At 32.3% G+C, this 21809-nt stretch overlaps 1 protein-coding gene across 2 annotated transcripts in view; it reads left to right on the top strand.

The window, feature by feature from the left end:
- Positions 1-21809, top strand: part of apt (apontic) — a 121131-nt gene that overhangs the window by 39496 nt on the left and 59826 nt on the right. The gene's annotated exons all lie outside the window — the stretch shown is intronic.

Genomic DNA, 21809 nt, shown 5'->3' on the forward strand with positions numbered 1-21809 from the left:
AGAGATTTTATTAGCGCAGTAGTAGTAGATGATTAATCCAATGAATATCCTTAAGAGAGCTTGCATTATTTCAAACAGCGGAAATATATTGCAAACAAACAAAAATAAATACGGAATAAGTAAAAATGATAAAGAGTCTAAGCAGGTCAAATTTCATATCAATAGTTAGCATAACCGCCTGGCAATTAAAAAATGCATGAGTTCAATCCCAGTGTCCACCGAACATCCCAAAGTTTTTCAGCAGTGGTTTATCCCCTCCCAGTAATAGGGGGGATATTTCTGACTGTAAATTAACGATAAATTAAACTAGTTTTTATTGCAAAAAAAAAAAAAATTTTTGGTTTCCAGTTAAATTTTATTATTTTTTTGCAAAATTTTGCACAGCCCAATTACCTATTTTACAGTATGTAAAAACAATTTAATAAAGACTAACAAAAACAAATGAATAAAAAAATTACATTCTAACGGTTTTCTGATTAATTGCATCTTTCTTCACAGAACAAAAAAAAAAAATCACGAAAATTTTTCCAATTAAAATCTTAATTGAGTTTTAAAAAATATTCAATTAAAAAATTTAATTGAATCCAAAAAATTTTTAATTGAAATAAAAATCAATCACACAAATGAATAGTATCAATTAATTTATTAATTGGATCAATTAATTTTTATACCCTCCACCATAGGATGGGGGTATATTAACTTTGTCATTCCGTTTGTAACACATCGAAATATTGCTCTAAGACCCCATAAAGTATATATATTCTGGGTGGTGATGAAATTCTGAGTCGATCTGAGCATGTCCGTCCGTCTGTCCGTCTGTTGAAATCACGCTAACTTCCGAACGAAACAAGCTATCGACTTGAAACTTGGCACAAGTAGTTGTTATTGATGTAGATCGGATGGTATTGCAAATGGGCCATATCGGTCCACTTTTACGTATAGCCCCCATATAAACGGACCCCCAAATTTGGTTTGCCGATCCTCTAAGAGAAGCAAATTTCATCCGATCCGGCTGGAATTTTGTACATGGTGTTAGTACATGGTCTCTAACAACCATGCAAAAATTGGTCCACATCGGTCCATAGTTATATATAGTCCCCATATAAACCGATCCCCCGATTTGGCATGCCGATCCTCTAAGAGAAGCAAATTTCATCCGATCCGGCTGAAATTTGGTACATGGTGTTGGTATATGGTCTCTAACGACCATGCAAAAATTGGTCAACATCGGTCCATAATTATATATAGCCCCCATATAAACCGATCCCCAGATTTGGCTTGCGGAACCTCTGAGAGAAGCAAATTTCATCCGATCCGGTTGAAATTAGGTACATGGTGTCAGCATATGATCTCTAACAACCATGCAAAAATTGGTCCACCTCGGTCCATAATTATATATAGCCCCCATATAAACCGATCCCCCGATTTGGATTGCGGAGCCTCTAAGAGAAGCAAATTTCATCCGATCCGGCTGAAATTTGGTACATGGTGTTAGTATATGGTCTTTAACAACCATGCAAAAATTGGTCCACCTCGGTCCATAATTATATATAGCCCCCCGTACATGGTGTTAGTACATGGTCTCTAACAACCATGCAAAAATTGGTCCACATCGGTCCATAATTATATATAGCCCCCATATAAACCGATCCCCCGATTTGGATTGCGGAGCCTCTAAGAGAAGCAAATTTCATCCGATCCGGCTGAAATTTGGTACATGGTGTTAGTATATGGTCTCTAACAACCATGCAAAAATTGGTCCACATCGGTCCATAAGTATATATAGCCCCCATATAAACCGATCCCCAGATTTGACCTCCTGAGCCCCTTGGAAGAGCAAAATTCATCCGATTCGGTGGAAATTTGGCACGTGATGTTAGTATATGGTATTTAACAACCATGCCAACAGTGGTCCATATCAGTCCATAATCATATATAGCCCCCATATAAACCGATCCCAAGATTTGGTTTTGTAGCCACTTGGAGGAGCAAATTTCATCCGAGTCAGTTGAAATTTGGTACATTGTGCTAGTATATGGCCGTTAACAGCCATGCCTAACTAGGTCCATATCGGTCTATAGTTATATATAGCCCTCAGATAAATAGATCCCCAATCACACAAAAATTGGTCCATATTAATTTCATAATTGTATACAGCCCCCATATAAGCGACCCCCATATTACAATTCTGGCTCTCTACGCACCGTGCAAAAGTCCATATCGATTCGTAATTATTTGTAGACTTACCTATACACACCTTTTTTGTTTAATATAAACCACGTATGGACTAACTCGCAACGATGTTAAGAAGTTTTAAGATACCACAACCCAATTAATTCGATTGTGGATGACAGTCTTTCGTAGAAGTTTTTACGCAATCCATGGTGGAGGGTACATAAGACTCGGCCTGGCCGAACTTACGGCCGTATATACTTGTTTTAATTGATACTATCATTCCTGTGATTGAAGACATTTCAATTAAAAACTTATTTGGATCAATTAATTTCGTGATTGAATCTAAAAAAAAATTGTGTCTGTTCATATCTTTCTAATTCCATTTTATAGGTTTTTTTTAAATTGTATCTTTTATCCAAACGGAAAATTCACAAGCTATGTATCTCAGCAAAAAATACTTCAGCAGTAAGAGTTTAGTTGTGCTTTTTGGTATAGAATAAAGTAGGCAGTGCATCCACACTACATGAACCGGTGGCAATAACGTAAACGAGTAATCAAACTAGTTTATGATCATTTGTTTACGTTATAGCAACCAATTCATGCAGTATAGATGCATGAAAGGTGGTGCTGTTTTCAATCATACCAACAATGCTATAAAATAGGAAACTCAAGATTACCCAGCAAAACATGCTTCAGCAGTAAGAGTTTAGTTGCGCTTTTTGATATACAATAAAGTAGGCAGTGCAATGAGCAATTATATCAGCGCTATGTAGAAGCTGCTCTAAATCGGGACATCGTCCACAAAAATCGGTTGTTTTGTAAGCAGTTGGTACTGCCTCTCTCCCTTACAATCCTGCTGAAATAGTGCTCCATTTTTTGCTGGGATACAATCAAACAATGCTATTTATAGATCAAATCAGATGTAGAGCACACAAGCACATTCAACGAAACTTCTTTTATGGAAAACAAATCAATTTAGTTATAAACAATTATGAACTTTCTTTTAATTAAAATTTGTTTCTTTTAATGAAATTTGTCCTTAATATTTCGATGTTATTTTAAAGTACAGTCTGTATTCTAAAAACGCTATAAGTATTTTTTTGATTGGTGGACACTTAATGCATTTAACAATAAGTTTTTTTATTGTGTAATTTTGAGACAATTTTTCTACTAGACGACTCTAGTAAATTGACATTCATACAAAATGTCCATTGATTTCGCTTAAATATTTTTTTCAGTGTAGTTTCCATTTCGTTTCAGATAAAAACATAATTATCTGGGACCACCATGCTTTATACATAGCCTACCCACCTTGCATACAGAGGGTCATAGTTATATTATCTCTCCCCTCTTAGCAAAGCCTACGACACATTTCTCTAATGCATTAATTTTTTTTTAGTGTATAAATTAACATACATGTCATATAGCCCTTGCCCCTCACACAATATGATATCATATTTTCATATGTAATTACAGAGAATTTTCGTACAAATTACTTTAAATGATTTGTTGATATGGCGTTTTATTTATTAAAATCCATAAATATAGGCAAACAAAATGCATTACAATGGGGTGTTTTAAAAGTCACAGTCTCTAAGCCCAGATCACAAGCAAGGCACAAACATTTTGGGTGGAATGTGTTTTTTTTTCTTGTGGGCAAGGGGGCCGGACAAAATTCAAATCTGCACATTTAGCTAATAAATCACAATTAATCATTCGCCTTAATTTCTATTAAAACCCGATTTCAAAAGAATTTTATTCGATTCAATGCCAAATGCGGGCTAGCGGGGGCAAAGTGAGTATGCATTTGAAAATAGAGCGAGAAAAAAAAGACATCTACAAAAACACAACGAAAAATAAATCCTAAATTATTTGCAAGGGTTTTTTTTTTGGCTTTTCTAGAGCACCAAAAATCATACGAAATTTATGAACATGACAAAAAATACGTTTAGCATTTCGATATATGATTCATAACAAATCGAACTAGCTGCATACAAAAAAAAACTAAATATGTTAATAAATTTTAGAGACACAAACAAAAAAATAAAACAAACTTGATATAAAACACTTGGATTGTGTTGTATATTATGGGGACCTATGTTGCGTTTTGAAAATTTACCTCGTAATTTATGCATGCTAAATAAATATTTCGCTTAAACGTTGTATGAATCAATAGCTAAAAATGCATGCATTTTTTTTTTTGAAAAATTTTAAAGACATTGCTTATAAATCCAACGACCACACAGTTGTTAGTTATCAATACTTTTTTCTATTTTTTTTTATTGTACTTTTAATTCTGTTCCCTCTTATGCTGGAATCGAAAATGTTTATATAAAATTTAAACAAATACAACTAACACAAATAATAACATTTATTGTTCATAAACTAAGGCCAACTGACAAATATTTTCTGAATATAACATATAGACATATTTATTTTAACGAAGTTGGTACACTCAGTTGGGGAACTTTTAAAAGCCTTAGCTCTAGGAAATGAATTGAGAGGGGTGTGATTAACTAAGGCCAGAAGTGAGGAAAGGCGTCCATTGTAAAGGAAACAACGTAAAAATATTTTTTTTCTTAAAAATTTCACATCTACACTGAAAAAGATATTATCGTGAGACCAAAGATTTTATATCCTTAAAATAGGAATGCTAAGAAAGAAAGGATTTTTCTGATATTAAATTGTTTCCTTGTCCAAAAGTGGATAAACTGCAAAAAAAAAATAGAAGTTCTTCCAAAGGTACAGCTTTAAAAGCACTTTCAAAAGAAGTACTCCCAAAGATGTTCTTTATTTTAACTACACAGGAAGTTCTTTTAACTCAATTATTTATAACTCGCTTTTTTATTTTTAGTGGGTAAATTTAATTAATAAAATCGAAAAATTATTAATAAAATGGAGAAATTATTGAAAATTTGTCGAAAAAATTCTAACTCCATTCAAGAAATATTGCGAATTTTTTTCCAAACATTTTAATTCAAACGTTTCACCCAAGCGTTAGAATGCATTAAAAATCATAAAAAAATCATAAAAATTTTTTATTTGCCAAAATATGACAATATTTTTTAATTAACATCCAAAACACTGAATTCGAATCACAGCGTAAGAAGTGATGCAAATGCAGTGCAACGGCTGTTGAAATGATGGACGTCCGCCCATGTTAAATTCGTCGCTTTTGCGCCAATTTTCCACTACTTCAGGATCCCAAAAGAACATTCTTACTAATTTTTTGGTGAAGCTTTTTTTGCTGGGTTATCAATGAAGTCGTTTTGTCATTAATGTTAAGGAACTCGACTTAAAAATGGGTATCTTAACTTGGCTTTAATAATTCTCAAAAATTCTTCAAAATTAATTAAATCGTCCTTAATCTTTTTGATATCGTGACTACAAAGCAAAACAACATAGAAAAATAGGAGATGCTTTTCAATACTTTATTATAAAGGCGTTTTTTACTTGAAACATAGCAAATTTCTACTTGAAGTCTTGTCTGAATTTGAACATTTAAGTTGTCGTTAACACACTTTTCAAGGACTTTGAATGTATATGAAGACAAAAGCTTCAAAAACGAATAAATTTAAATTTGTTTTCTAAAATCAAATACGAAAAACTCAAAATTGAAAAGAGAATGTTGTCTTCAATGGACACCCCAAAAAAAAAAAATACTTTTCTCCGGAACGAAATTTTAGACAAACGGAATTTTCTTTTGTTTTAAAGTATTTTCTTTAAAAAGGAACAAAACCGAATTAACATATGACAAGCGTTACAATGGCTGTTACTAAATTTTTTCATTTGCTTTAAAAAAATGTTTTAGCGCTAAACGGTTGTCCAACATTTCGTTCCTCCGAAAAGAAACTCTTCTTTCAGTGTATCCTTACTTCAATTCTTGGCTTCTTTGGCTCGGAATTAATTCCAAAATATTTGGAACCGGACAAGCTTTTTTTTTCAGTATAGCAATGTTTGCTTTAATCAACTCCTATCTATAACCAATATTCAACTGTGACAACAAAAGATAATTTCGCTGGTCTAAAATTTCCTTTCTAGGAAACTAAATTATTTCTTGTAAGTGGAGATGCAAATAAATCAGCTTAAAACTCTGGCTTCTGGAGCCATATGAGTACACAGAAAAAAATTTCACGAAAAATTTTCCAATTAAAATTTTAATTGAGTTTTAAAAAATTTTCAATTAAAAATTTAATTGAGTCAACAAATTTGTTAATTGAAATAAAAATCAATCACACAAATTAATAGTATCAATTAAATATTTAATTGGATCAATTAATTTTTTAATTGACTGTCAATTAATTTTTTAATTGATACTATCATTTCTGTGATTGAAGACATTTCAATTAAAAAATTAATTGGATCAATTAATTTCGTGATTGAATCAGAAAATTTTTTTTTTGTGTGTACATATCGGCCGAAAGCTATAAATGGGAATTGTATCTAAATGGGAGCTGATTTCTTCCAAAATCATTTGTATTAAATTTGAAGTTGATTCGATCAAATCTGTCCCCCAGACTTTGATTACAAAAATGTGTCCACAGACAGATGTACAGACGCACATGCACAGAAAAAAAATTTCCCGAAAATGTTTCCAATTAAAGTCTTAATTGAGTTAAAAAAAAAATATTCAATCAAATTTTTTAATTGAAACAAAAATCAATCACAAAAATTAATAGTATAAATTAATTTTTTAATTGACTTTTAATTCATTTTTTAATTGATACTATCATTTCTGTGATTGAAGACATTTCAATTAAAACTTTATTAGATTAATTAATTTCGTGATTGCGACAAAAATATTTTTTTGTGTGTGGTTAGATCGAATGCGGGGCACGGTTGCCACAGTAGGTAGAGTAGAAATAAAATTTTAACAAAATATTCTATAGAAAGGTTTGACAAAATGTTCTATAGAAATGAAATTTTGCAAAAATGTTCTATAGAAATAAAATTATGCAAGAATTTACTATAGAAGTAAAAATTGCCAAAAATGTTCTTTAGGAAAAAAAGTGCAAATATGTTCTATAAAAATAAAATTTGGAAAAATTTTCTATAGATATAAATTTTTGGCAAAAATTTCTAGAGAAATAAAATTTTGAAAAAAACATATATAGAAATAAAATTTTAACAACATTTTCTAAAGAAAGAAAATTTGGAAAATTTTTCTATAGATATAAAATTTTGACTAACTTTTCTACAGAAATAAAATTTTGAAAAAAAAAATCTAAAGAAATAACATGTTGAAAACATTTTCAATAGAAAAATACATAAATAAAATTTTGACAAAATTTTGTACATAAACAAAATTTTGACAACATTTTCTATAGAAGTAAAATTTTAACAAAATTTCCAATAAAATTAAAATTTTGTCAAAATTTCCCACAGAAATAAAATTTTGACAAAATTTTCCACAGAAATAAAATTTTGACAAAATTTTCTATAGAAATAAAATTTTGGCAAAATTTTTTATAGAAATACCATTTCATCAAAATGTTCAATAAATTCAATATAAAACATATCTTACGAATAAAAAAACATTTTTTATACTAACCACAAAAATTTGATCAACAACTTCAAAATAAAATTTTTTAATTTTGTAGTTTTTTTTTGTAAAATTTTCTTAAATTTTTGGCACCTTGAGCAATATTGCCAATGTCACTCATCTCTTTCTGGTTGGTGCAAACATATGCACTAACTTTTAATACCCTGATCCACAGTGTAGCGTATTTATCTCATGCTCATATATTAGACACGTACACACCCAAAAAAAAAAACAATCGCTTCTGTAACATATACCCCAAACACATTTTGCTTCAAGCATATATATTTTCAGGATTGGTCCAAACAAAATATTGTTTGTATTGTTCAAAAATATTATGTCACCTTAGGGCATACACTGGTAGAAAAAAATTTTAATGCAATTTTCTTTGTGTGGATATATTTTTAAGGTGCCAATATGTTGCTTCCATTATTTTACTTGCAGCATACTCTCTAGATCTCTCTTTCTAAACACATTTATGTTTATAGGCTATTTCTAAATTAATATATGTTTGCATCTAAGCATATTATATTTACAAATATTTTATGTCCCAAACATAATATGTTCTAACATATATGTCCCAAACATGTTATGCTAGTTTATGAACATTATATGCTTGCACTTAAAAATATTGTGTTAACAAATTTGAGTTCCAAACATATAATTTTTACATCCAAACATATGAAAAACAGTGTTTTTCGTCCGTGTAGTACGTATCGTCAAAATATAAAAAAAAAAAACATAAATTCAATAAATCGCAAACTAACTTATCATGCCCTCCCTCTTCCATGTTTTTTCTATCCTTTTTTAAGATTCTATCGAAATCGAAAGAACCTATGATTTGTGTAAAACTAACACCCTATAACAATCATAGGAAATAAGAAATTCCTTTAACGCCAACAACAACAACAACACCAAACAGCTAGAGACACCATCACCCCAAAAATTAGTTGAGTTCATATAAAAGGTATCGCCAATATAGACACATAGTCATTCCAATGGGTAACACATTTCTGGGTCATACAACAAGCAGAACGAATGTGTTCCGTTTTGTTTTCTTATTTCTCTGTTTTTTGTTTTCCTCATTGAGGTCTTTGTTAAGAAAATCGTATATTTGTACAAGATTGCAAAAATACGTGTCTGTCCATGTTTTCTTCCTTTGGTCGGTTTGTCCCATGGATAAAGACAATTTCAACAAATCCAGGTGTTCGACATACAACAAATACGGCAGCAACTATGGGCCATAGGTAAGCAACGAACGAACCAACGAACGAAGGAAGTGTAGCCTATAGGTCTGCCGTTGGTGTAATGCCATAATGTCACCCAAAACGCCAACCAACAAATATTGGTTTATTTAGGTTAACTTTTGGCCCAACTCGAGCTCTCCCAAAGTAATAACAATATATGCGGCTGTCCATTATGAATTAGAAAAATATGCGAAATATAGAACAAATATTCTCTTGCATCCATATGTACACGTACAATATTTTCATATGTTTGCCACCCGGTGAACGGCATTGGGGGTGGGGGACAAGGAGGTCCAAGACAATAAAACCGGCAGTTGCAGTTTTCAATTTTTGCCGGCTGCTGTCAATGCCACCTTTTGTGTGATTTTTGTTTTTTTTCTGGCCGTCGTACATTTATGGCAGCAGCAGCAGCAGCAACAACGGCAGTCAACAGTTGTAGGTGGTCTTGTTTAAAGTTAATTTTTAACAAGATTTATTGTTTAGCGAATTATTACAAATGTGCTCTACTGCTGCTATACAATGAATGCCAAGCGATCTTAAAACGGCAGAACCCCCTGCTAATATAAGCATTTTTTGTTTCTTCATTCCATAGCAATTACAACTCAATTTCATAAAGACAAAGGAGAAAAAAATGTGACAGAGACAAAAGCCCCAATTATTTGATAATTTATTTGCGATAACTAAAAACACATAAAGGCATAATGAAATATATTTGAAAATTCCTTAAATAAAAAATCGAATATTTGGCACACGTCAACACTTTTAGGCCAAAGTGGACTAAGTCCATTTAACATATGTTTTAAATGGAATGAAATAAATTAAATTAAACACTTATTTAATAATTGTAAAATAAAAATACAAATATTAAATAATAATTGAATTAATATTTAATAGAACTTTAGTCAATCTTAAATTAAAGAAAATTAAACAAAATGAAATTAAATTTAATTTAAATAAAATTTAGTTAAAATTAAAGTTGTGCCTTTGGAATAACTCCCACATGTTTTTTTGTTGGGTAGTCTAACATTTTTATCTTGATTTAGTTGTCTGTTGTAATCATGCTACAACCTTCAATGACGGTGCTATCATTCTGAAATTTAGCACAGATTGGTTTTTTACCTGCAAGCAGGACAAATTCGAAGCAGTGTTGCCTGCGATTTTTTCCGGTTTATCCTAGAAGGCCGAAAAAAGTTCCCTACTTTTCCCTACATTCCCAAAATATCCCTACAATTTCCCTTACAATATTTTTCGTCATATTTAAACAAAAAGTACAAAGAAACAAGTATATACAGCCGAAAGTTCGGCCTGGCCGAACTTGGATTGCGTAGAAACATCTACGAAAGACTGTCATCAACAATCGAATTACTTGGGTTGTGGTATCTTAAAACTGCTGAACATAGTTTTCTAAATTGTGAGTTAGTCCATACGTGGTATATATTAGACAAAAAAGTTGTGTATAGGTAAGTCTACAAATAATTACGAATAGACATGGACTTTTGCACGGTACGTAGAGAGCCAGAATTGAAATATGGGGGTCGCTTATATCGAGGCTATATAGAATTATGAACTTGATATTGACCAATTTTTGTGTGATTGGGGATCGATTTATCTGAGGGCTATATATAACTATGGACTTTGTTAGGCATGGTTGTTAACGGCCATATACTAGCACAATGTACGAAATTTCAACTGACTCGGATGAAATTTGCTCCTCCAAGAGGCTCCAAAACCAAACCTCGGGATCGTTTTATATGGGGACTATATATGATTATGGACTGATATGGACCACTTTTGGTATGGTTGTTAAATATCATATACTACCACCACGTACCAAATTTCAAGCAGATTGGATGAATTTTGCTTCTCCAAAAGGCACCGGAAGTCAAATCTGGGGATCGGTTTATATGGGAGCTATATATAATTATGGACTGATAGGAACCAATTCCTGCATGGGTGTTGGATACCATATACTAACATCACGTACCAAATTTCAATCGAATGGGAAGAATTTTGCTCTTCCAAGGGGCTCTGGAGATCAAATCTGGGGATCGGTTTATATGGGGCCGGATCGGATGAAATTTGCTTCTCCTAGAGGCCTCGCAAGCCAAATCGGGGGATCGGTTTATATAGGGGCTATATATAATTATGGACCGATGTGAACCAATTTTTGCATGGTTGCTAGAGACCATATACTGACACCATGCACCAAATTTCAGCCGGATCGGATGAAATTTGCTTCTCTTAGAGGCCTCGCAAGCCAAATCGGGAGATCGGTTTATATGGGGGCTATATATAATTATGGACCGATGTGGACCAATTTTTGTATGGTTGTTAGAGACCATATACTGACACCATGTACAAAATTTCAGCCGGATCGGATGAAATTTGCTTCTCTTAGAGGCCTCGCAAGCCAAATTTTGGGGTCCGTTTATATGGGGGCTATACGTAAAAGTGGACCGATATGGCCCATTTGCAATACCATACGACCTACATCAATAACAACTATTTGTGCCAAGTTTCTAGTCGATAGCTTGTTTCGTTCGGAAGTTAGCGTGATTTCAACAGACGGACGGACGGACATGCTCAGATCGACTCAGAATTTCACCACGACCCAGAATATATATACTTTATGGGGTCTTAGAGCAATATGTCGATGTGTTACAAACGGAATGACAAAGTTAATATACCCCCCATCCTATGGTGGAGGGTATAAAAACTCTGGTTCTATGTGTTTTATTGTCTTAAAACATATGTAGACGTTTCTACGCAATCCATGGTGAAGGGTACATAAGATTCGGCCTGGCCGAACATACGGTTGTATATACTTGTTTCAATTAAAATTGTAATTTCATTTATAAAAATATTCAATTAAATGTTTTAATCAAAGTTTTTTAATAAAAGTAAAAAACAAATTCTTACATACTTTTTCTAAATATTTAAAATTATATATAATCATAATTATTTCTATATATTTTTATTTTTGTATAGTTTTATCAACAGTTTATTTTACTTTCTTCTCTTCGTTACCTTCGATATATTCTTGAATATTAATACAACTAAATGGGCATACCAAGGAACTCATTGAACCAAATAAATTAACCCAATTTAATATTAAGTAGTCTAACCAAAAAAAAAAAAAAACAGTGAACATAGAGACACATTTATTATCTAAGTCACCCCTATAGACAATTAGCAGCAATTACAACTATTTGTTATACGATTAAATGGGCTCCATTGAATAACTATCTACAGACATGTAGAGTAGTGTAGTATACAGATATATGTATATATGATGTATATGACAATGTACATTTAGCTCGTATAGACTTAAGTATTTTGTGTATGTATGTAAAAAAATATTTATCGTAATTTGTTTAGAGGTCTTAAATAAATTTACTTATTAAAGACTGTGGTACTCTCTGTATAAACCAACAAACCTCCACGTCTAATTTCAAATAAGTTTTTAATTAATTTTTAAAACCTTGTGTTATTTAATATAGAAGCTATAGAGACAAAAATTACTATCGTTGTCATTGTATAATGGGGTAGGCTTTTAATATGTTGTCTGTGCAAGTATTTTTTTTTTTTTTTTGATAATGATGGGAAAATATTTAAATTTTATAAAACCCCAAAATATCTTGAAATTTCCAAATAAACCAGATAGGAACTTCTAGGTATCCAAGAAATAAAACCGTAGACTGGTGTATACACTCAAAAAAAAGTTTACTTGGATCCAAAGATTTGTTCATTCCCTTAAGGATTTTGGTAGTGACTCTGAGCCAAAGATGCGGCTTCTTTAAAATAAAAATATTTTTAGCGACCTATCTGTTTTTAAATCTAGGACCAATGAAATTAAAATTAAGATACAGATCTCATTTATCAAATTTTCATTCGCTTTTCGTGGTATATTAATAAATCTATTCGAGTACAAACAACTGCCAGTTTAAAAATCCAAATTATGACGGATACTTCAAATTAAAAAATGTTTTCTTAATTCCAAAAAAAAAAAAAACAAAAAACTTTAAACCAAAATTCTCAAAATAAGTCTTAGCCTATATTTAATATTTTTTTTTTCATTGCGTGTGGCCAAAACAATGATGGGACAGCAATGTTGATTTATTTTGTCGAAACACCCTATTATCAATAAATAGCTACACACAAAGTAGAAAAAAAAACAATTGAATTAGGAAGGTAAATATCATTACTAAATATGTATATAGATATATTTGTGTGCGTATGTATGTGCATTATATAAACATTTTATCAAACTAATTACCAAGATTGTTTAAGTAATTACTTAATTTGTTTTCCAAGCACACACACACTCGCGAACGTATTTATTCAATATAGCATCAGAAAGTCGCTAGTCTTTTTGTCTTTTTTTTCCCAGAGATTACCATTTTATTAAAAACTCATTGTATTTGTGAATACAATTAACATTCACAAATATATAATTTTTTGCTTTTAATTTCTATCTATGGCACATTATGCATTAACTTCTAGTTGAGTATAAATATTTCCAGAAATATTGATAACATTTATTATAATCATTTATAAAAAAAAAACAAATCTTAATGTGAACTCATTTCCCATATGAATAGAAAAAGAATATAACCCAAGTAAGCACACCTAAATAAATAATGACTTCCTTAAAAAAAAAAAAAAAACGAAACAAACCAAGTGTACAACGCCATTGGTTATTTGTCTGATAACCCTGAGGTGGAATTATATCGAAGAACCGCATATTATTGCAATTGGTTATAGTTTAAATATCTTTTGTATGAAACTAACTGGAAAATTACTAAGTAATTAAGTGTATTTACAAATCTATATAAAATATTTTATATTAAGCAAAAATAAAAATGTCGATTTATAATAGCGGCCAAACATTTTTTGCATTGTATTATCTTATTTATAAATTCGTCCAATCTCTAAAAACTTAGAAGTAGATGGTTTTTTTTAACGAAAATATTTAAAGGTAAAAAAGGTACACTTCCTAGATGTTCAATGTGGATGCTGAGCCTTTCTCAGTTCTCGCTTGTATCCTCTCAGATTCTTCTTGTAAGCGTCCCAATCCATAGGAGCTCTGGTGGACTTTGCTTTGTTAAAGAGCTTCCTGCACGATTTCCTCATATTACCTAACTCCGTAGACCATCATGGTGGTCGATTTTTCCCCCTTGGCTTCCCTTTAGGGCATGCAGCTTTCAGTGAAATGTTGAAGGCCTTAGTAATCCTCTCCACTGCGTGTTCGATAACTTGCACAGTGCTCATATTTGTCTCTGGTATTTCCGGTATCATCATATTGAACGATTCCCTATACCTATTCCAGTCAGCTTTCCTAACATTTGGCGGAAATATGGTCTTGGTGGTATGAACATCAAATTTGAAACTGATGTAGCGATGATGTGAGAAGCTGTGTTCACTTAAAACCTGCCACTCAGATATCATTTCATTCAGTTCTTGCGAGGCCAAGGTGATGTCCAAAACCTCTTGCCTGTTTTTAGCGACAAAGGTTGGGGCATCTCCCTTGTTGCATACTACGCAAAATAAACTCTATTAGCGTCTCTTCCCTTGCATTAGTATCAGTACTTCCCCTTATAATATGATGCGCATTCGCATCGCATCCCATAATGAGTTTCGTCTTTGTTTTCAGTGACTCCTCAACTAAGGTTTTATCGGCACATGGAGGCATCTCCCTGTCATGTCCCATATAGACCGAAGATACCCAATATTTGCATTTGGCTATTTCTAAATTGGCAACGACAGTGTCTGCATTGCACATTGAAGGAAGCAGAAACAAGTTAAGCTCGTTTTTAGCAATTATACAGGCTCGAATTACATCATTACCAGTATACTGCAATAGTTTGAACCCCGGAGTACTTAATTCACATATTTTGTTTCTATAAATATATGGTTCTTGGATAAGAACTATGTCTATGTCCCCTTTCATCAGGAGCACTTTTAAGGCAGCACATGCAGCCTTACAATGATGAAGATTTATCTGGAGGATCCGTAGGACCATCGAGATTTTCAATAACCGTCACATCAGCCGCTTCAATCGAGTCATCAAGAATGTCCTCTTCAGAGATCTCGGTGACTCTCGCAATAACCATAGGTTCAACTTTGGTGAGTTCTGAGGCAGTAGAAGCCTCCTCACGCATACGGTATCTATCCATGTCTTCAACTTTGGTATCTCCCTCGACTTCGCAAGAGGATCCGCTTACTTCTGAATCAGACAGAGGCTTGTCCATTTCTGAATCCTTTAGCTGATCATTTTTATACACCTTCATTTGGATATAATGAAAGCCATAACATACACGGCCCTGAGACTTTGCTAGATGTGGCAAAGACTGAGTGTTCAATATAAACACTGCATGCCGTCTTGGTCCATCCACTTCATCCAAACGGCCAACCTTCCAATCAGCTGTTGGAAGATCTGGATTGCATTGTTTCAGTCTATTTAAAATAGATTCAGGGTCAGGAGGGTTTGCAGGTATACACGCATGTGCTCTAGGTCTAGCCGGTATGACTTTCTTCTCGACTAACTCTAGAGCAGCTCCTTCCCAAACTTCACCAATTAGTATCAGAGCAGCTTTAAAACATTCTATAGACCTCTGGTCCTCAAATGCGACTAGCTTAAATCGTCCTTGATACCAACCAGTACCAACCAGTCCTTGATACCGGGGTATATAGTAGACAAAATAAAGGTCGATTCAATACTTATATATTCAGTTCTTGACCAATATACATATATAGGGAAGAAATAATTACGAACCTCTATGAACTTTTGTGCTGTAATTATAGAGCCAGATTAGAAATATGGGGGTCGCTTTTTATGTGCGCTATATACAATTATGAACACTAATCTACCAAAAATGGCAGATTTTTTAGTGTTTGGTAGATTCTTGATGTTTTGGCAGATTTTCAAAATATTCCTCTCCAACTATGAAATGCTTCATAAATTTTCTATAGAAATAATATTTTGACAAAATTTTCTACAGAAATAAAATTCTGACAAAATTTTCTATAGAAATAAAATTTTGAAAAAATGTTCTATAGAAATAAATTTTTGACAAAATTTTGTATAGACAATTATACTACAAAATTTCCTAAAGACATTAAATGTTTACAAAATTTTTTATAGAAATACAATTTTGACAAAATTTTCTATAGAAATATAAAATTTTGACAAAATTTTCTATGGCAATCAAATTTTGGTAGATTGTTTTTGGCCCGAGTGGCAATCGTGATTTTTCTGTGATTGGGGATCGGTTTATCGGATCGGACCAAATATGCCATGGTTGTTATCGGCCATACACTAGCGAAAGATAACAAATTTCAACCGGATCGAATGAATTTTGCTCCTTCAAGAGGCTGCGGAGGTCAAATCTGGGGATTGGTTTATATGGGGGCTACATATAATTATGAACCGATATGGACCAATTTTTGCATGGTTGTTAGAGACCATATACCAACACCGCGTACCAAATTTCAGCCAGATCGGGTGAAACATGCTTCTCTTAGAGGCTCCGCAAGCCAAATCTGGGGGTCCGTTTATATGGGGGCTATATATAATTATGGACCGATGTGGGCCATTTTTTTCATGGTTGTTAGAGACCATATACCAACACCGCGTACCAAATTTCAGCCAGATCGGATGAAATGTGCTTCTCGTAGAGGCTCCGCAAGCCAAATCTGGGGGTCCGTTTATATGGGGGCTTATATAATTATGGACCGATGTGGGCCATTTTTTCATGGTTGTTAGAGACCATATACCAACACCGCGTACCAAATTTCAGCCAGATCGGATGAAATATGCTTCTCTTAGAGGCTCCGCAAGCCAAATCTGGGGGTCCGTTTATATGGGGGCTATGTATAATTATGGATTATGATTTTTGCACGGTTTTTTGAGACCATATACTTATACCACGTACCAAATTTCAACCGGATCGGATGAAATTTGCTTCTCTTTGAGGCTCCGCAAGCCAAATCTGGGGATCGGTTTATATGGGGGCTATATATAATTATGGACCGAGCTGCACCAATTTTTGGCTGGTTGTTAGAGACCATATACCAACACCGCGTACCAAATTTCAGCCAGATCGGATGAAATATGCTTTTCTTAGAGGCTCCGCAAGCCAAATCTGGGGGTCCATTTATATGGGGGCTATACGTAAAAGTGAACCGATATGGCCCATTTGCAATACCATCCGATCTACATCAATAACAGGGAGCCACCGTGGTGCAATGGCTAGCATGCCCGCCTTGCATACACAAGGTCGTGGGTTCGATTCCTGCTTCGACTGAACACCAAAAAGTTTTTCAGCGGTGGATTATCCCACCTCAGTAATGCCGGTGACATTTCTGAGGGTTTCAAAACTTCTCTAAGTGGTTTCACTGCAATGTGGAACGCCGTTCGGACTCGGCTATAAAAAGGAAGTCCCTTGAAATTGAGCTTAACATGGAATCGGGCAGCACTCAGTGATAAGAGAGAAGTTCACCAATGTGGTATCACAATGGACTGAATAGTCTAAGTGAGCCTGATACATCGGGCTGCCATCTAACATAACCTAACCTACATCAATAACAACTACTTGTGCCAAGTTTCAAGTCGATAGCTTATTTCGTTCGGAGGTTAGTGTGATTTCAACAGACAGACGGACGGACGGACATGCTTAGATCGACTCAGAATTTCACCACGACCCAGAATATATATACTTTATGGGGTCTTAGAGCAATATTTCGATGTTTTACAAACGGAATGACAAAGTTAATATATAATTAATATAAAAATATTGGTGATATTTTTCTGTGTATAAGCGCTTAAAATAATATATAATACTTCACAGTCCGTCCTACTTAGGAATTATTCTTTTTTAACTTGTTTAAGTAGTGGTAACAGTTTATGCAACATTTTGAAAGTCATTGTCTTATTAGGTGTGAAAGTACTATAAATGTTTCCCATTCCAGACAGAGTGTTAAAAGCTCTGTACTTTTTGATAGATTTGTTTTTTTTGCTAGTGACATTCGTCGGCACCTTTTCTTTCTAATATTTAGTTGATATTCTTGTTCATATCTTCCATGTTTATAACAAAAAAAACAAAAATGAAATACAAATGATATTCTATACAGACATTAATTAAAGTCATGGGAGTGATTTGTATGAAGTGTCGTCGGTATGCTTAAGTATAACAATAATTTGTTTGATTAATTTTTAATAACATTAATTGATAAATAAGACAATTGAATGCTTCCCTCTCTCTCTCTCCCTTGATTACTATTGCGTGCATTAAAAAAAATTGTTTAAAAGATAAAAACTACAAATATTAAATTAAAGTACATTTAATGGAAAAAAAGAGTCGAACAAGTAATACCCACGAATTGTTAAAAGTTTATTGTAGCTTAACTAAATGACTAATTAATGTCATGGGGTTTTCATTAGCAAATATAGTATAGTACTGCATACTCATATAAGCATATATGTTCTTATGTCGATAAATCGAAATATTTATTTATAATGGGAATTTTTATATTATATATATTAACTTTGTCATTCCGTTTGTAACACATCGAAATATTGCTCTAAGACCCCATAAAGTATATATATTCTGGGTCGTGGTGAAATTCTGAGTCGATCTGAGCATGTCCGTCCGTCCGTCTGTTGAAGTCACGCTAACTTCCGAACGAAACAAGCTATCGACTTGAAACTTGACACAAGTAGTTGTTATTGATGTAGGTCGGATGGTATTGCAAATGGGCTATGTCGGTCCACTTTCACGTATAGCTCGTTTTTAAAGACCTTTAATAGCATATGAAGAAAAAAGCGAAAAATTAAAATTTGCTTCCTAGAAGCAAGTACACAAAACCCAAATTTAAAAGAGAAATGTGTCTTAAAAGTATCATTGCTTGTATTCTCCGCTTCTTTGGCCAATATTTAAAGACAAACAAAAGGGAACCTTTTCTAGTATAAAAATTAATAAGGCCCTTTAAAAAGACAAATCCGAAGGTCACTCCAAATAGTGAGGGACACCATATGTAAAACACTGATAAAAATAAAAATATAATATAAAATTAAAATTGAGCCAATAAAACAATTTCATAAATGAAAATATCAGAAATGAAAATTTTCTTTGTATTTTAATTTTGGTCCTGTTTTTGCGATATATTAATAAAGCTTTTCACGTACAAACAAATGTCTGTGTAAAAATCCAAATTATAACGGATACTTCACAGTAAAAAATGTTTTCTTAATTCCAAAAAAATCCTTAAAACACCTTCAAAATAAATCTTGGCCTTTTTATCTTAAATCCAAAGTTCAATATTTTAATTAACTTAGGAAAATTTCTTTAAGAAAAAATTTTCTTAGTTCAAAAACATACGACTTTAATGGCAGGACGCTAATTTCCAAAAATAATGTAATAAACAAAAATTTTGAAGCAACCCAATAAACACAAGCGTTTGAAAAATACTAAAATGCAATAATTTTTCAAACATTTTTTCAAAGGATTAGGGTAATATTCAGGTTGAGAAATTGTTGAGAAAATCGCGTTCTCAACAAAAAACAGACATTACCCTCAACAGTAAAATTCAACACAGTAGCAATAATCTCTCAATTGTAATACTCAAATTGAAGTGCATCGCTACTCAATAATTTCTCAAACAGTTTTCAATGTGAGACAAATTAAAAATTAACATTGCTGCGAATATTTTCTAATCACAATTTGCATGAAAGTCAATCCCAGTTCTAACTGAAAGTCAACACTAAATTTCTAGGGATTTTGTAAATTTTATTAATTTTTTTTTTAAATATAATATCAAAAATAACATAAATAATATATAAAAATATTAATATAATACCCATCAAAACATAATTATCTTTTTAAACGTATTAATAACTAAAACTATCAATACAACTTTAAATGTCTTAAACATTTTTACATGTATAATTCGATTTCCTCCATAATGTTGGTGTCACACTATTAATTAATTATTTATTAATTAATATGCTGCAAATTTTAAATAATTACTATCGAGGAACTTGCTGGCCTGCGTGTTAGAATAGATTCCATCAAGAGGAATTCACAAAATATCAAACTGAGGACGGAATGTAAATTGATGTAATGCATATTTTCATCCAGAAGTTCTTGATATATTAATTGTTGCACATTGGTTTAATTGGTTGCACTTTGCAAGTCTTCTGGAATCTTTTCTTTGTTGTTTCCTTCATCATTTTTTCACCGGTCAACATCTTCCAAGAATATAACACCCAATGATTTTAGTTTTCTGCAAAAATAACGAGTTTTGTGATTTCCATTATGTTTTCATTTCACTTTTTATGTTGACTTACCAATTATAGTAAGCGTTTTGGAGTAATTTCAGTCTTATGTCAAAAATATTTAAATTTTTTGTATTTCTTCCAACTTACCAAGTACTTCGTGGCACAAAATGTATTGAAAACCACAAAATTCGATTTCCTCAATAACGTTGGTGTCATACAATTGTTGTAAAACTCATTAAAATTGGGCAATTTGCAAGGAACTTGATGACCAGAGAGTTAAAATAAATGTCCATCAATTTCAATTCACAAAATAACAAATTAAACCGATGATGCGATGTAAATTAAACTATCGATGTCATGCGAATTATCATCCAGTAGTTGATGATATGGGAAAGCATAAATACCAAGTTTAATTTGTTGCACTTTGATTTATGGAAACTTTTTCTTTTCGATAAGCCACCATCATTTTGTCAACCTCTTAATGTTTCCAAGAATGCAGCATCCAAATATTTTAGTTTTCTGCAATGAGATTTAAATTTAGTGACTTCTCTAAAGTGTTGATTTAATTTTTCATATTGACTTACCAATTATTATAAACTATTTGAAGCAGTTCTAGTTAATTGTCCAATTAAATTAACTTTTTTCAACGGTCAGCTTTTTAATGTTTTCAAGAACGTAGAATCGATAATTTTAGTTTTCGGCAAAGAGATATATATTTAGTGTCTTCCTTAAAGTTTCATTTCATTTTTTTATTTTCACTTACCTATTATTAGAAACTATTTGGAGTAAAATCAGTTTTTGTCTAAAATTTTCCAAGTTTTTTATTTCTTCCAATTGACCACGAACTTCGTTGCACAAACAAGTATTGAAAACCACATGGTTTTTTCGTTGCATTTTAGGGTAGTGTTTTGTCAAAGTTTTCTCATATTATCTTCAACACCTTTTCAAAGATTTCGTCAACATTTTGCCAAATTGGATGTAATTCTCAAACAATTTGAAGATGTATTGAAGATGAGCTGTTTCAAGTCGAGTTGAATTTATGTTGAACATTTTATTTACCCTCAAACTGAAAAGTTGTTGCATTTGAAAAACGCTCATCCGGTGTTTATTGGGAAACATTAGAAACGTTCCTTTAGTTAAAATTCCATTATTTCAAAGACATTTGGCTTTAATATTGGGTAAATTGTGTGTCCTAAAATGTATGCTGTGTAATCTGAAGCCCTCCCCTTTAGGCGGGCTTCATTTAATAAGGAAGCTGTTAGTAAAACACACCTTAAGACAACAAAAATGGGTAAAATAAAAACAAAACTTATTTGAAACTATTCAAGAGGCTTTGCAGCATATGCTGAATTTTACGGTATAAATTTTGCTTGCTTTTGTGTCGTTAAAATTGAAACTTTAATCAGATGGCAAAAAAATTGGGGCATTAGAGGTTTAATACCAATTAAATATTTTTTAGTGTATTCAAAACAAGGACGTTATCAGTTTTTATTTTAAATAATTCATTTATTCAAAAACTAAATATATTCAATTTAGTAATTAATTAAAAAAAAAAAATAATATTTTAATT

The sequence above is a fragment of the Haematobia irritans genome, chromosome 5 (genome assembly GCF_050003625.1).
Source record: "Haematobia irritans isolate KBUSLIRL chromosome 5, ASM5000362v1, whole genome shotgun sequence".
NCBI classification, from domain to species: domain Eukaryota; kingdom Metazoa; phylum Arthropoda; class Insecta; order Diptera; family Muscidae; genus Haematobia; species Haematobia irritans.